The following is a 15,962-nucleotide window of genomic DNA, read 5'->3' as shown; positions in this document are numbered from 1 at the left end:
CTTGGAATTCACTATGTAGTTTCAGACTGGCCTCACATTCACAGCGATCCTCCTACCTCTGCCTCCCGAGTGCTGGGATTAAAGGTGTGTGCCACCATGCCTGGCTTATTCATTTATTTTGAGATAGGGTCTCACTGACCTGGCTGGCCTTAAACTTCCAGTGATTCTTCTATCTCAGCTTCACAGGTGCTGGGATTAAAAGCCTGAGCCACCACACCCTGCTTAAAATTAATAATCTTAAAATAAAAGCAAGTGAACTCCCATGGGAGAACTGAATTAATTATCACCTATAATAGAAAGCAAAGTAATTGACAATTTTCTCCTTTGTGTAATGTATCAGAGACAATAATTTCAGGAGCCCCAATGTACTCATGATCTAGCTTCAATAATTATTCACAATGGACAATATTGGACAATATTATTTCGTCCATGTTCCCTCCCATTCGTAAACACACACATGAGCTGGCAATGTGGCTCAGTGGTAGAATACGTACCTAGCAATCCTCCTTCCCCCACACACATGAACAGTCAGATTTTACCAAAGTGGGAAAGGAATTTTATAAGAATCAATACTAGCCTTTTTACTCATATAGAATACCATTCACATGTAGTCCACTTAACCAATTACCAAGAAATTGTAGTCAAATAGGGCAAAAAAAAAAAAAAAAGGAAAGCAGGTAAATGAGTCAAATGACCTCAAGAAAACACAACTCTTGAGCTGGAGAAATGGCTTAGCAGTTAAGGCGCCTGCTTGCAAAGGCAAAGGACCCAGGTTCCACTCCCCAGGACCCATGTAAGCCAGATGCTCAAGGTGGCACATGCATCTGGAGGTCACTTGCAGGGGATGGAAGTTCTGGGGCACCCATTCTCTCTCTCCCTCTCTCTCCCCCTCTCTCATACAAAAATTAAAATGAAATAAAAACACAACTCTCCACCTGCCACTTCTGAGCTTAAACTGAAGTGTAGCAGTACTCACTTTGTTTGCAGCTAGTTCTTCACTGAGTTCAAGTATTTAAAAGAAAGAAAATAGTTGCTGCAACCTGACCAAAATGACTGATGAATTATTCATGTAGTCACTGAACTGAAATCTGCAACCTATGACATCCCTAAGATTCTGCATGACAGGTGAATATAGCACCAAGATGCTTTACAATTTAAGCCAGAGCTTATACCTACAAATCGCATTGTCCATCGTACCAGGGATAAGGACATTAAGTGCCATGCTTAACATTGAAGAGTGGCTTTTGTAGATGAACAGGTCCTCTTCCCACCACTCACCCCTACTCCTGCTGGACAATCAATTTATGACCCATAGCTATTAACCTTACAAAGACTAGCTTCTCTTTGCTTCACTTCACCTCTCCTCACCTTTCCTCTTCTCTCCTCTTCTCTCCCTGTCTCTCTTTCTCACCCCAGCAGGCACATCTTACCTGGCATCAATTGTGTGGCATGCAGAGTTGATACATAGTTGAGTAAGCCTGTTGATAACTTTTCTCCCCCAGCAGCATGCACAGCACTTTATAGCACTATGACAGCTGGCCAGCAGAGACTTCCACCTCAGTTCACTACTCAGCCCATGTTTATCCATAGCCAGCTCCCCACAGGCCCCTAAGGTCATGGTTTAAATCCAAGTTTCTTGGACTGGGGAGATGGCACAGTGGGTAAAGCATTTGTCTTGTAAGCATGAAGACTGGAGATTGGATTCCCAGCACCCACATTGTCATAATGACAGGCTGGAACCCCAGGGCTTGGGGTAAAAAAGAAAAGAGATCCCAGGGCAAGCTGGCTAAGTAGCTGGCTAAGTTGATGAGCCTTATGTTAAAAATTGAAACTCTGCCTCAGTAAAGAAAGTGGAGAGTGATCGAGGAAGATATCCAATGTCAACATTTTGCCATCACACTAGCATGCACAGATGTGTATGTGCACCTGCACACATGCACATATGTATATATCTGGGCATGCACACCACACACATACCCATGCAGAGGAAGCATGAATTTCTTGTCAAATCTGTAGACTGTGATTTTGAAAATATAAGTTAAAATTAAGAGATGTCAAGAGGGGCATGGTGGTTTCAGAACACAGGAAGCTGAGGTAGGAGCATCACCATGAGTTCAAGACTAGCCTTGGGTTACAGAGTGAGTTTCAAGTCATCCTGGGCTAGAGTGAGACCCTATCTCAAAAACTACTCTCTCTCTCCATATACATATACATACATATATTTATTTATTTATTTATTTTCATAGTATATAAGCAAGTAACAAATTGCATCTGGACCTTCTGGTTGCAAGCACATGCTAAATGCCACAGTACAGCCTTGGCTCCCAGAGTGACTACAATGAGTACAGCAGTTTGGATAGTTAGGAAATATAAGTTTATTCTTGTTAAATCCTGTAGCTATATGCTCTTGAAGGTAGACTGAGCTGTTCTTTGTCATTAGAACATGTTTTGATGAGGAGTATGATTCAGTGTCAATGATATCTGAACATTGATCAGTATTCTAGAAGAGCAGCTAACAAAAATAGACACCTAGTCAGCAGGTTATTAAGCCTCTAAATCTCATAATTTCCCATAGTTACATCACCCAGCTGGATGAACCTGCAAAAGTGCTGCTCGCTTCTGCCTGTTAGCTTGTATCTTCTCATTCAAACAACCGAGATGGGCTGAACAGGCACACTGCAATCCATGAGGGAGTGGCAATGAGCCCTGCAATGGGGAAGGTTTCTGCAAACCTGCCTGTCACACACTTAAGATCACTAAAAATTGCATAGTAAGCTTCCTAGATCTTCTAACCATTGCATGTGGCATAGTAGGGTCTCAAAATTGAAGTAAAGCCGGGCGTGGTGGCGCACGCCTTTAATCCCAGCACTCGGGAGGCAGAGGTAGGAGGATCGCTGTGAGTTCAAGGCCACCCTGAGACTACAGAGTTAATTCCAGGGGTCAGCCTGAACCAGAGTGAGACCCTACCTCGAAAAACCAAAAAAAAAAATTGAAGTAAATAGTGTTAAGGCACTTGCCTGCAAAGCCTAATGACCCAAGTTTGATTTACTAGTTCCCACGTAAAGCCAGATGCACAAAGTGACACATGCATCTGGAGTTTGTTTGCAGAGGCTGGAGGCCCGGGAGCACCTATTCACTCTGTTTTCTCTTCTCTTCTCTTCTCTTCTCTTCTCTTCTCTTCTCTTCTCTTCTCTTCTCTTCTCTTCTCTTCCCTTCTCTTTCCTCTTCTCTTCTCGTCTCCTCTCGTCTCTCCTCTCCTCTCCTCTTCTCTCTCTCCCCTTGCCAATAAATAAAAACATTATCTTTTCACAATTTTTATTAACATTTTCCATGATTATAAAAAATATCCCATGGTAATACCCCCCCCACACTTTCCCCTTTGAAATTCCATTCTCCATCATATTACCTCCCCATCTCAATCATTGTACTTACATATATACAATACCAACCTATTAAGTACCCTCCTCCCTTCCTTGCTCTTCCCTTTATATCTTCTTTTTAACTTACTGGCCTCTGCTACTAAGTATTTTCATTCTCACGCAGAAGACCAATCATCTGTAGCTAGGATCCACATATGAGGATCACATATGAACATGTGGCGCTTGGCTTTCTGGGCCTGGGTTACCTCACTTAGTATAATCCTTTCCAGATCCACCCATTTTTCTGCAAATTTCATAACTTCATTTTTCTTTACTGCCGAGTAGAACTCCATTGTATAAATGTGCCACATCTTCACTCTCCTCTCCTCTCCTCTTCTCTCTCTCCCCTTGCAAATAAATAAAAAAATATATTTTGGAAAAATGAAGTGGAGATTGAGTGAGAATATACAAAGTTCTTACTTGTAGACTCCCTCCTCTACTTGTGAATGCTTCTGCTGCCCTCCACATTATGGGTGCTCCTCTGAGCAAGTGAGCACATCAGCCTGTTAGTAAACTTTGCCAATAAAATACACACTTTGTCTACAGCACATTTACAATGTCATGAATGCCACTCTGGCACTAAGCCACCATGAAAGTCCTGTTCACTATAAGGGCTCAATTCTGCAGTGGCCACTCCCCAGTACTTGCAGTGAACTGACTCAGAATAATTGTTATTAAGCCCTACCCCATATAAAGTTAAAGGCAAAGAAAGAAAGATCTAGATATCATTTGGAACCCGTTGGGAAATTTCTACACGGCTGCACAATGTACCATTGTATCTTCAGTCTTATAGCTGATTGACAACCCATTTATTTAAATAAGTTTTCTGTTCCTTCTGCAAACTCCCATCAGAGATACTGTTGATTGTTACTCAGTGTGATTTATGAAAGATCTGACAGGGAAAACTCCTTTTCAGCTTAATCCTAGGAATGAAAAAGAAAACTGTATGCACCACTCATTTTGTAAAATGACTGTACTAAGATAAGGACAAGTGTGCAACACACATGGTTTCAGTTCTTGCCTTACTGCCCAGAACTAGCTCAGGTCACTTAGTTGTCAATGTCTACCTTGCCTCATTTCTATGAACACATCTGTTATCTTTCAGTTCTCTCTTATTTTGCACTGTGTATAATAAGACTACAAATTGCTTTGGATCCTCTGAAATGTATACAGGTATGTAAAATACATCCTCCATTTAAAATATGTCAGGCTTGACCTGGCCAGGAATCGACAATGATGAGCTCTCAAGAAATAAAGCAGTACAGGTGACTGAGTTCAAGAAGCATATTGATCATTAAATAGAAAACATGCCAGTAGACATTTTACCTTTTGCCTGATGTTGTGGTACACACTTGTAATCACAGCACTAAGGTGTAGAGACAGGAGGATCAGGAATTCAAGGCCAGTCTCAGCTATATCGCAGATTCAAAGTCAACCTGAGCTACACAACACCCAATTTAATAAAGAAATTTCATCTTTTGCAGTAATTTTATTGCCAAAACATTGATTTTTTTAAAAGCTTGCCAACCTCTGTTTAAAATTTTATTTATTTGTTTGTTTGAAAAGAGAGTGAGAGAACGAGCATGTCAGGGCCTCCTGCCATCACAAACGAACTCCAGGTCCATGTACCATTTTGTGCATCTGGCTTTATGTGAGCACTGGGGCATCAAACCCAGGTCATTAGGCTTTGCAGGTAATCACCTTAACCACTAAGCCATCTCTGCAGCCCCCAAACATTGATTTTGAGGGAAAAGAAATCACAAAGCAATAAATCATCCCAAACTGACTTAATTTCATTTTTTAAATCAACCAGCATATCTCTTTGCTTTGTGTTTTAATTGCAGGTAAGCACTGGCCTCAGGATTTCACTGTATGGGTTAAGAGGCAACAACAAAAACAACAAAAATGTGCTGTTCAAAAGTGGGATTTGGAAGCCATTACACTGTGACAGCTCCAGCACCTTGGATTCCTACAGAAGCAAGCTGAAATCCAAATCAATGTAACAACAACAACAACAAAAAAGATAAACCAGTGAAAATCAATCAACTAGCCTCTAACTAGAGACACTACCAATAAGAAACTACCAACTAACCTATAATTAGGGACCTTCCAATTTAGTCCACTGTTTTACTTGTCTTTCTTCCACAAGCATCATATAAACATTTCCTCCTGACTTGGTGAACTGTTGAACCTCTTGCTATCTAGTGGTGATCCAAGGCTCATGAATTGTTGAATGATCAAATGAAATTAATAAAATTTTCTCTACATATGTTTTTACCATGGGCTAACTTCTATTTAGTTATTTATTTATTCATGTGTTTGCTCATGTGTTGATGTGTGCAGTATGTCTGGCCTCAAGCTTGTAAAGTAAATGCTCTACCACGGAAGTACACCTTTCAATTTAAAAATATATTTTTTATTTATTTGTTTATTTATTGGAGGGAGAGAGAGAGAGAGAATGGGCTCGCCAGAGCTTTCAGCTGCTGCAAACGAATTCCACATGCATGTGCCACCTTGTGTATCTGGCTCATGTGGTACTGGAGAATTGAACCTGGAAACTTAGGATTTGTAGGGAAGTACTTTAACTGCTAAGCCCTCTCTCCAGCCCTTTAACATTTTTTTAATATGCCTAAGTGTATCTCCTACCAGACCACATTTAACTGTAAATGTTCCACATTCAACAAGTACTAACAGACAGGGTATAACTAAGTGCAAAATGGCCTCTGTAAGCAAGCATTAAGTCCTTGGACTGTCACAGGGGTGAGGGAGTAGTAATCAGTAAAGGGTAGCGATAGAAACAGAGATTTATGCACACACTGGCAGACAGTACCTTCACCTGACCATGCCCTCTCCCTGCCCCAAAGTCCTTAAGGAGCAAGCAATTACTCCTCTAGATACTCAGTGAGCTGACAAAATGTGAGAAATATGTTTAGAAATAATTAAAGCTCCATAAAAGGATGTTTAAGTAAAAAAGGATCTTTCCTTCCCATTTTCAATCCTATAACTCGGAGTTGCTCATTATTACATATTTCCATTTTTATTATACATAAATAAGCATATGTGGCTCATATTAAGCTCCAATTGTCTTTCTTTTTCTTTTTTTCTTTTTTCTTTTCTTTCTTTTTTTTTTTTTTTGGTTTTATGAGGTATGGTCTCACTCTAGCTCAGGCTGGCCTGGAATTCACTATGTAGTCTTAGGGTGGCCTCTATCCTCCTACCTTTGCCTTCTGAGTGCTTGCATTAAAGGTGTGCGCTACCACACTCAGCTTTATTTTATTTTATTTTTGGTTTTGCTTTCTTTTTTGATGAAACTTTAAAAAAGAAAGGTAATACAAGTTTATTTAGAAAGCACATAATGAACCAATTGCACAGAAGTATGCAAAGTAAATTAAAGACAAAATGTACTGTATTTTGCCTTTGGAATTCCACTCCCTATGGATATGACAATGGCTACATCTAGTTTATTTTTATTGATTGATTTTTTAATATGGAAAGGCTGCATACATAGATCCCTCTCACTCCTGCCCCAATTCTGCTGAGGGTCTTCTTCAGTGGGGTTATTGGTATTCATTGTGTGGTCTAAGAAGCCTCAGCCAATTTCTGCTGGGTTATAGAGATTGCTCAGTGGTTAAGGCTTTTGCCTGTAATTGCTTTCTTTATTGTATGAAGAAATCCACGACACAAAATTTGCCATTTGACTGCCATTCGATGTATAGTTCAGTGGCACTGAGGATATTCTTGGTGCTATGAAACTTACCACTCACCACTATCCATCTCCACACATTGTCAACATCCCTACAAGAAATCTTATATCTATTAAATAATCACTCCACTTGCTCCTCCACCCCAGTAATGTCTATTCAACTCCCTGTCTCTATGAATTTGACTACTCTAGCTAGATAGCTCCTGTTAGTGGGATCCTATAGTATTTGCTCTTCTGTGTTTGAATACTTTCACTTAGAGCACTAACGCTTTCAAGATCATCCATGTTGTAGCGTGTATCAATTTCCTTCTTTCCATAATGAGAATTCCACAGTATAAGTAACTTGTTTATCCATTCATCTGCTAGGGGGCATTTGAGTTGATTATACCTTTTTACTACTGAGAACAACACTAATATGAACATTGATGCATATATATTTGTTTAAATGTGTGCTTCCTTTCTTTGCACATATATGCATGTTTGTATATGTGCAGGCACAAGTGTATGCACATGAGTGTGGTGACCAGAGGTTAGTGTTAGGTGTCTTCTTTGATCATTTTCTACCTTACTGGTTGAAACAGGGTCTCTCACATGAGCCCAGAGCTCAGGTATCCAGTGCCTCTGACTCTGGAGCGCTGGCTGGCATTGAGGCAGGCCATCATATCCACCCAGCAGTGATGTGTGTGCTGAGGATTTGAATTCAAATGCTCATACTCGTGAAACTTTACTGACTGAGCCCTCTTCTCAGCTCTTGTCTGTATGGTTTGTTTGTTTGTTTGTTTGGTTGGTTGGTTGGTTGGTTGGTTGTTAGTTTAGCTTTGTGAGACAAAGTATCACTGTGGAGCCCTAGTTACTGGCCTGAAACTCACTATGTAAACCAGGCTGGCCTCAAACTGTGGCAATTCTCCTGCTTCAGACAGCTGGGATTACAGAAGTGTAATCCCAACCGTAGTGTGTGCTTTTAATTTGGGTGATATATGCCAGTGAGTAGAATGTCTAGGTCATATGTTCATTCTGTTTACTTTTTTGAGGAACCATCAAACAATTTTTCTATAGTATCTGCATTAGCACTGAAAAGGATTGTAATTTCTCCATACCTCTCCTGACACCTGTTATTTTCCAGATTTTTGTTTTGTTTTGTGTTGTTTGTTGTTAATAGTCACCCTAATGGGTGTGAAGTGCTATTTCATTGTGGTTTTGATTTTTAGTTCCTTTTGGTTAATGAGTTTGAACATCTTTTCACGTTTATTTTTCATATATATATGTACCCACACAGCACACACACACACACACACACACACATCTTGTACCCACTAAAAGGATTCTGAACATGCAATGACCAAAACTTAAAAATGAATCTGAAGTGTCTCTGACAGTATCTTCCCATGTTGCATTGTACAACTTTACTGTGGCTTTGATTCCAAACACACAACATGCTTACTTTGCAATGTCATGGCATCACCATGGAATGCTAATGAACACTGTGTGAAATGCCTTAGCTCAGATATAAAACTATAGAATGTTATGAACTGCAGTATTTTAAAACTGTGCATACAAAGTTTCCTAGTCTAATACAAGCATGATGATTTAATTATGAAAAAGACTTAATATTTTTCTATTATTCTTCAACATGTAGATATGAAATTAGCATATCCTTTGATTGTATTGTGTTAGAGGGTTTGATTTTAAAATTGCTGAGACTTGATTTTCATTAAAAATCTTTTGTTTGGCATTTTTGAAGTAGGGTCTTAATCTAGCCCAGGCTAACATCGAACTCACTCTATAGCCCCAAGATAGCTTTCATCTCACTGAGATCATCCTACCTCAGCCTACCAATTAAAGGCATGTGCCATTATGCCCACCTAAAAATCGTGAAGTGAGTTTTCTCATGGTTTTAGGACAGAAATTCCAACAATTTCTGAAATGGCCCTAAGCATATTTTTGTCATTTGGTACTACATATTTATGTGTGGTAGTTTGATCCAGGTGTCCCCAATAAACTTATGTATTTTGAATGCTTGATCTCCAGGTGGTGGCAATTTGGGAACTGGAGCCTCCTGAAGCGATGTATTGTTGAGGGCAGGCTTATGGGTGTTATAGCCAGCTTCTTCTTGCCAGTGTTTGGTACACTCTTCTGCTGCTGTTGTCCATTTGATGTTGGCCAGAAAGTGATATCCACCCTCTGCTTATGCCATCATTTCCCCTACCATCATGAAGCTTCCCCTCAAGTCTGTAAAACAAAATATACCCTTTCCTCCCATCTGCTGATCTTGATCGGGTGTTTTCTGCCAGCAATTTAAAACTGACTGCAACATCATGGTAAGCAGTGTTCTCAGCACTGACAATTATGAAATCGCTGCCAGTGGAAAATGCTAATGATGTTCTCCATCCTGCAATATCAGATATTCAGCCAATTCCAGGTGTGGTAGTGCACACTTTTAATCCCAGCACTTTGGACTCTGAGGTAGGAGGATCTCTGTGAATTTGAGGTTTGCCTGTGACTATAGAGTTCCCGTTCAACTTGGGCCAAGTGAGACCCTACCTGGGGAAAAAAAAAAAATCAAGTATTAAGCCAACTTCAATTCTTTAAGTAAAAATAAGCAAGCATATCTCTCTCATAGGTATGCAAATTTGCTTTCTTTAATAACTGATAAAATTTTATGTATCCCCCAAAATTATTTATCTGTTTTTGTAGGTTCCATATAAAAGAAAACATGGGATTTGTCTTTCTGAGTCTGGTTTACTTTACTTAATATAATGATTTCCAGTTGCATCCATTTTCTTGCAAATATCATGATGTCATTTTTTATGGCTGAATAAAATTCCATATGTAGCATATTTTCTTTGTCCGTCAACAGATGAACAGCTTAAAATTTTCCATGAGTTTGGTGAGCTTGCTCAGTGGTTAAAGGTGCTTGACTGTGAGCCTGTCAGCCTTAGTTTGATTCCCTACCACGTACATAAAGTCAATCACAAAGTGCTTTACTCATCTGTGATCCCAATGCATCTATGTCAATAGGAGGTGGATCCAGGAGAATGTGGAGGCTAAATGGTCCAGATAGACTTACACATGTGCAGTGGCAAAGACAACAAAGACTCTGTCTCAGGAAGAATGTGGAAGATGGGAAACAAACACTCTGAGGAGATTCCTCTAACCTCCACACACATTCCATGCACATGGCCACACACATATCACACATGCACACACACATGCACATGCACACATAGAACTGTCTTAAAATAAATTTCTTTTGATTTATTATCAGTAAATATTTGATTTGTGTGGCTGTTTTATATACCTGTGGAACTTACTGGAAATTTCTCAGATAGTTTAAGAAGACCTGCTCTGGGTCAAAAGTACCACTGATCTTTCTGTGGGCACTAAATAACAGAGGAGTTATATGACTTGCATTAGGAAAGAACAGCAAGCTAGTAACAGTCAGAATCTGATATCAAAGACCTCATTGCTAATCACAGAGTGCCACTCAGGATTTTCCTTGAAGGAAGTAAAATTGAGGCACTGTTTTCAGTGAAAAAAATGAAGGAAATAATCTAATCTTCCTTGTTAGAAGGTGGCATGCTTATACAAGGACTACAATATGGTTCATTAAAACAGATCAACACACATCAACTTACATGTGTCTCATAATAGTGATGTCAAAATATAAGTTATGCAAAAACACAAACAGCATGATTCTATTTATATGCAAATTATTAAAACACATAAAGGTGGTAAAACATCCCAAGGTGGGAAAACTGTCCCCAAATGGCCAGATTCAGTTCCCAGCCTGTCTTTGTACAGCTTGAGAGCAAATAATGGCTTTTACAGTTTTGAAGGCATGTACATTTTTTAAGGAAATGTAAATGCAAAATATTCAACAGAGACCCACAAAAACTAAAATATTTACCACTGTGATTTTATAGCAAAATTGACAAACCTCTGTTTTGGGCAGAAGCATTCATCTACACGAAATGTAGATGTATGTGTACATTATATATATCATAGATATGTACATTATATAAAATACATGATATAAATTGTACATATAATCACATAATACATACTATATATCTATAGACATACACATGTATATATATATATATATATATATATATATATATATATATACATGAATATGTGTGTGTGTGTGTGTGTGTGTGAACAATACTCACCCATTTACAAGTTGGTGATTATCTATAGGGAGAGGAAGGGAAGGAAAATTTTTTGTACCACCTTGTCTTCTCAAGGGGGTTGGAAGAAAATATGACAAGATGTTAATTTCTGTTTTACCTTGAGAATATACAAGTTGTTTTATTATATTGAAATGCTTTATCATTAAAAATAAGATTTTTGACCCTGTACCAGGATGTGGTCTACATCCACAATGAGATATTGATCAGATAAACCTACTAGTTCTCCCCAAACAAACAAGACAGACTTCTGTCAGAGCACTTGATTACCCACCAGAAGTTAATGGTAGGACCCTACTGCTGAAGACACCAATCACTGTCAGCACAGACCATGGAGAGACCTGAATGGAAACCCAAGGAGAGCCAGTCCTCAGATAATTAGCCCTTCTAGTGCTAGAAGGTGCTACATGAGCTACCAGGGGAAAGTGGCCAACATCTGTCCAAGCAACTCAAAGTCTAAGCAACTCAGAAGCAAACAACCTGATGTGATGCTCACACAAGTGCAATACTGGCACACAGCCATGGTGGGTAACCAACTGCTCTTGGATTGGCTAGCAGATCCACTCAGTGGAAAAGAACTCATATTTGGAATGGGAAACAAGTCAGAATCATATCCAGATAAGGATTCTGCTTTCCATTGTCAAGCTCCCACTAACCTTACACTATAAAAGTGTCTAAACCCTTATACCTCTCTCTAAATTAATAATGGTTATTCCATGTAACTGGCACTGACTTCACTCTCCATTGGAGAATCTGCTTCTCTTTTTCAGATAGGAACTGGACTTGAGGAGATAAACTACCCAGCGCACTCCACCCTGGCCCCAGCTGAATCAAAGAGGAACTGGGGAAATGAGCAAGAGTGCTGCTCTCTTAGTTAAGCTAGTATCAGCATATGGATGATGGAGAGATACTGAGGACACTCAACACCTACCAAACAAAACATTTAGATTCCCCTAAGTGTCCATCACTGAAGTAGACTTAAAATGCTCCCAGCATGGCTCAGGGAATTTTGCGGAAGGGGGGGCAGAAAGATTGTTAGAGCCACAAGTTGGGACATTTTGCACAGAGACATTGCCTCTCCACCGTAACTGACTGCTGCCCCATAATGCATGACACACAATCCCCATGGGGTTGACCTTCATCCCCAATGAGGAAGGCCTCTTAAGAAAAGGGACAGAGAGGAGGGAAAGGATGGTACCAACATGTGATGTTTACATACAAAATATGTCCATATCTAATAATAAAAAAGAAAATAATAAAAACACAAAATAATAACAATCCATTGAAGCATAAAAAATAATAATTTGAAAGCCTGGTGTGGTGGCTCACACCTTTAATCCCAGCACTCAGGATATTGAGATAAGAGGATCACTGAATTTGAGGCCAGCCTGGGCTAAAGTGAGACACTGCTTCAAAATATATATGTATCTGGAAAATTCTTGAAACTGCCATGCAAAATTTGTGTAAGACATGCTGGAGAGATGGCTAAGCAGTTAGGGTGCTTGCTTAAAAAGCCTAATGACCCTGACTCAATTCCCCAGTAGTCATGTAAAGCCGATGAACAAAGTGATGCATACATCTGGAGTTCATTTGCAGAAGCTGGAGGTCCTGGTGCACCCATGCTCTCTGTCTGTCTTCTAACTCTCTCTGCTTGTAAATAAATAAATAATTGTGTTTTAATTACAGTAAGAACATAGGAAATTGAAAAGTAACAGAGGTAGGGCTGGAGAGATTGCTTACCAGTTAAGGTGCATGCCTGTGAAGCCTAAGGACCCAGGTTTGATTCTCTGGGTCCCGCATAAGCCAGATGCACATGGTGGCGCTTATGTCTGGAGTTCATTTGCAGTGACTAGAGGCCTTGGCAAACCCATTCTTTCTCTCTCTCTCTTCCTCTCTGTCTGAAAGAAAGAAAGAAAGAAAGAGAGAGAGAGAGAGAGAGAGAGAGAGAGAGAGAGAGAGAGAAAGAAAGAAAGAAAGAAAGAAAGAAAGAAAGAAAGAAAGAAAGAAAGAAAGAAAGAAGGAAAGAAAGAAGGAAGGAAGGGAGGAAAGAAAGAAAGAAAGAAAGAAAGAAAGAAAGAAAGAAAGAAAGAAAGAAAGAAAGAAGGAAGGAAGGAAGGAAGGAAGGAAGGAAGGAAGGAAGGAAAGAAAGAAAGAAAGAAAGAAAGTAAGAAAGAATGAAGGAAGGAAGGAAAGAAAAGTAACAGGGAAAACATCATGGGGAAGTGTAGGGAGCTAGGGAAGGGAGGTGGAGTCTGAGAAGGGTTTTTTTGTGTTTATTTTATGTCAAAAGAGGGCCAAGTATGAGAACGTACCAAGATCTCTATCATTCTATAGTTTCTTTGCTATTTATCTCTTACCTATTCATTGTGATTACCCATAGGAACTTTAATGTGCTTTTTAAAATAAATTGTTTGTGTCTTAGAGTCCTTCAGAAACAGATAAAAGTTGTAGTTGTGTCGCATAAGAAGCTTGCACACACCATATCATTTTGCAGGTTAAGATTTATGTGAGGGGCTAGAGAGATGGCTGAGTGGTTAAGGCACTTGGCTGTGAAGCCTAAGGACCCATGTTCAACTCTCCAGATCTCACATACGCCAGACACCCAAAGGTGAGGCAAGTGCAAGGTTCCATATCCTCACTAGGTGGCAGAAGTGTCTGGAATTTGACTTCAGTGACTGAGGTCCTGGTGTGACAATTCTCTTTCTTTCTCCCTCCCTCCCTCCCTCCCTCTCTCTCTCTCTCTCTCTCTCTCTAAAATAAAATAAATAAATTTTTAAAAAGATTTACATGGAGGACTTCCGGTTAAGATGGTGGTGTAGGTACCACACCAAAGCAGCCTAGAGGGGAAAAAGACCAAAAAAACTCAGCTTTTACTAAAAAGTGAGGTGTATAGGAAATTGAGGCGGCAGCGGAGAAGTAGAAGAGTTATAGAGCATCCAGAGCCCGCACAGGCGGGAAAAGCGGCTCCAGCGGCTCAGGCAGCTCGGCCAAACGCCGCAGCCGCGGCGCAGCAGAAAACCGCCAGACCAGCTTGAGCCGCAGGAAAAGCCAGGTGCGGGATTTTCCCCTCACACCGCGCTCTCCGCAACTCCGGAAATGTGAGGGGAGAGCGGCAGCGAGCAGCGGAGGAGAAGACCGCGAGGTAGAACACGTGGAGCAGCGAGACAACCAGAGCAGCCGCGGCTCCCTCCCCTCCCCCACCGCCTGAGCCCAGCTCCAGCGAACACAGCAGCGGCCCAGGACCCGGCCACGCCAACTTGGGCTGACAGCGGGACCCAAGCAGGAGCAGAGTTCGGCAGCAACTTCAGCGGCTCCAGCACCGGTACCAGCGGCCCCAGCAGCAGCGGACCCAGGAGCAGCAGCGGCGGCAGATCCCGCAGCAGCGGCTTCGGGGGGAGCAGCGGCGGTGGTCACGGCAGCGGCAGCTTCAGCAGTGGTGGTGGCTCCGGTGGTGGCAGCTATGGGAGCAGCAGAGGCAGCAGCAGCGGCTCGGTTTGCCCCGTAGGAAAAGCAAGTGCCCAGCTCCAGAAATCAGAACAGCAGCCCGACGTCCCAGGCAGCAACTTGACTGAGACCAAAATCACCCAAGGTAACTGGGATTGCACCAGAGAAGGGTCTCACTTGGTCACAAGCTGACTTGGATCCCTCAACAGACCAGAAATCTAAACCTCTTTGTTGATAGAAGATCTGGTCATTATAATAACTACTCTTGCATACATACTCGGGGCTGTTTTTGATTGAATGTGTACAGTGTTTAGTTAAATTTTAGAATCTACCTGTATTTTATTCCACTCAGCCTGCTTGAATACTCCTATAGCAGGGAATCTCAACCCCTAAGAACATCTTTGTAGATACTCTGAGAGTCTTAAGAGCCACACCTAATACCTTAAGGTCCTACCCTGAAAATATATTACATCAAATCAATTGATACAGCTAAGAATACACAGCTAGCTAGAAAATCCAAGCATTAACTTAATCCAAGATGCAAAAATATATACATTATAACACAAGAAACACTAAAAAGCAAGATGATATAAATCCACCTAAAAGTATTAATGCATCAGAAATGTCCTCCAGAGAGAAAGAGTTAGAGGAAATGCCTGAGAAAGAGTTCAAAAGAATAATTATAAATATGTTCAAAGAGGTCAAAGAACACATGAAAACAATCAAGGAAGAAATCAAAGAGGAAATCAAAGAGGAAATCAAAGGAATCAAAGAAGAGGCAGGACACCAATTTAATGAAATAAAGAAGGCAATACAAGACATAAATAGGGAAATAGAAATAAAAAAGAAAAACCAGTCAGAATTACTAGCAATGAAGAACACAGTTAATGAAATAAAAAACTCTGTAGAAAATCTCACCAGTAGGATGGATGAGGGAGAGGACAAAATATCTAAGCTAGAAGACCAGGTGGCAGACCTAATGCAGTCCAACAAAGAGAAAGACAAACTTATAGAAAAGTATGAGTGGGAATTTCAAGATATTCGGGACACTATGAAAAGATCCAATATAAGAATTCAGGGCATAGTAGAAGGAGAAGAACTCCACTCCAGAGGCATAGTAGGCATCTTCAACAAAATCATAGAGGAAAATTTCCCCCAAATTGGGAAAGAGGTGCCAATACAGATACAGGAAGCCTTTAGAACCCC

Source organism: Jaculus jaculus, chromosome X (assembly GCF_020740685.1).
Source record: "Jaculus jaculus isolate mJacJac1 chromosome X, mJacJac1.mat.Y.cur, whole genome shotgun sequence".
In the NCBI taxonomy this organism is placed as follows: Eukaryota; Metazoa; Chordata; class Mammalia; order Rodentia; family Dipodidae; genus Jaculus; species Jaculus jaculus.
Note: the sequence above shows the minus strand (reverse complement) of the source record.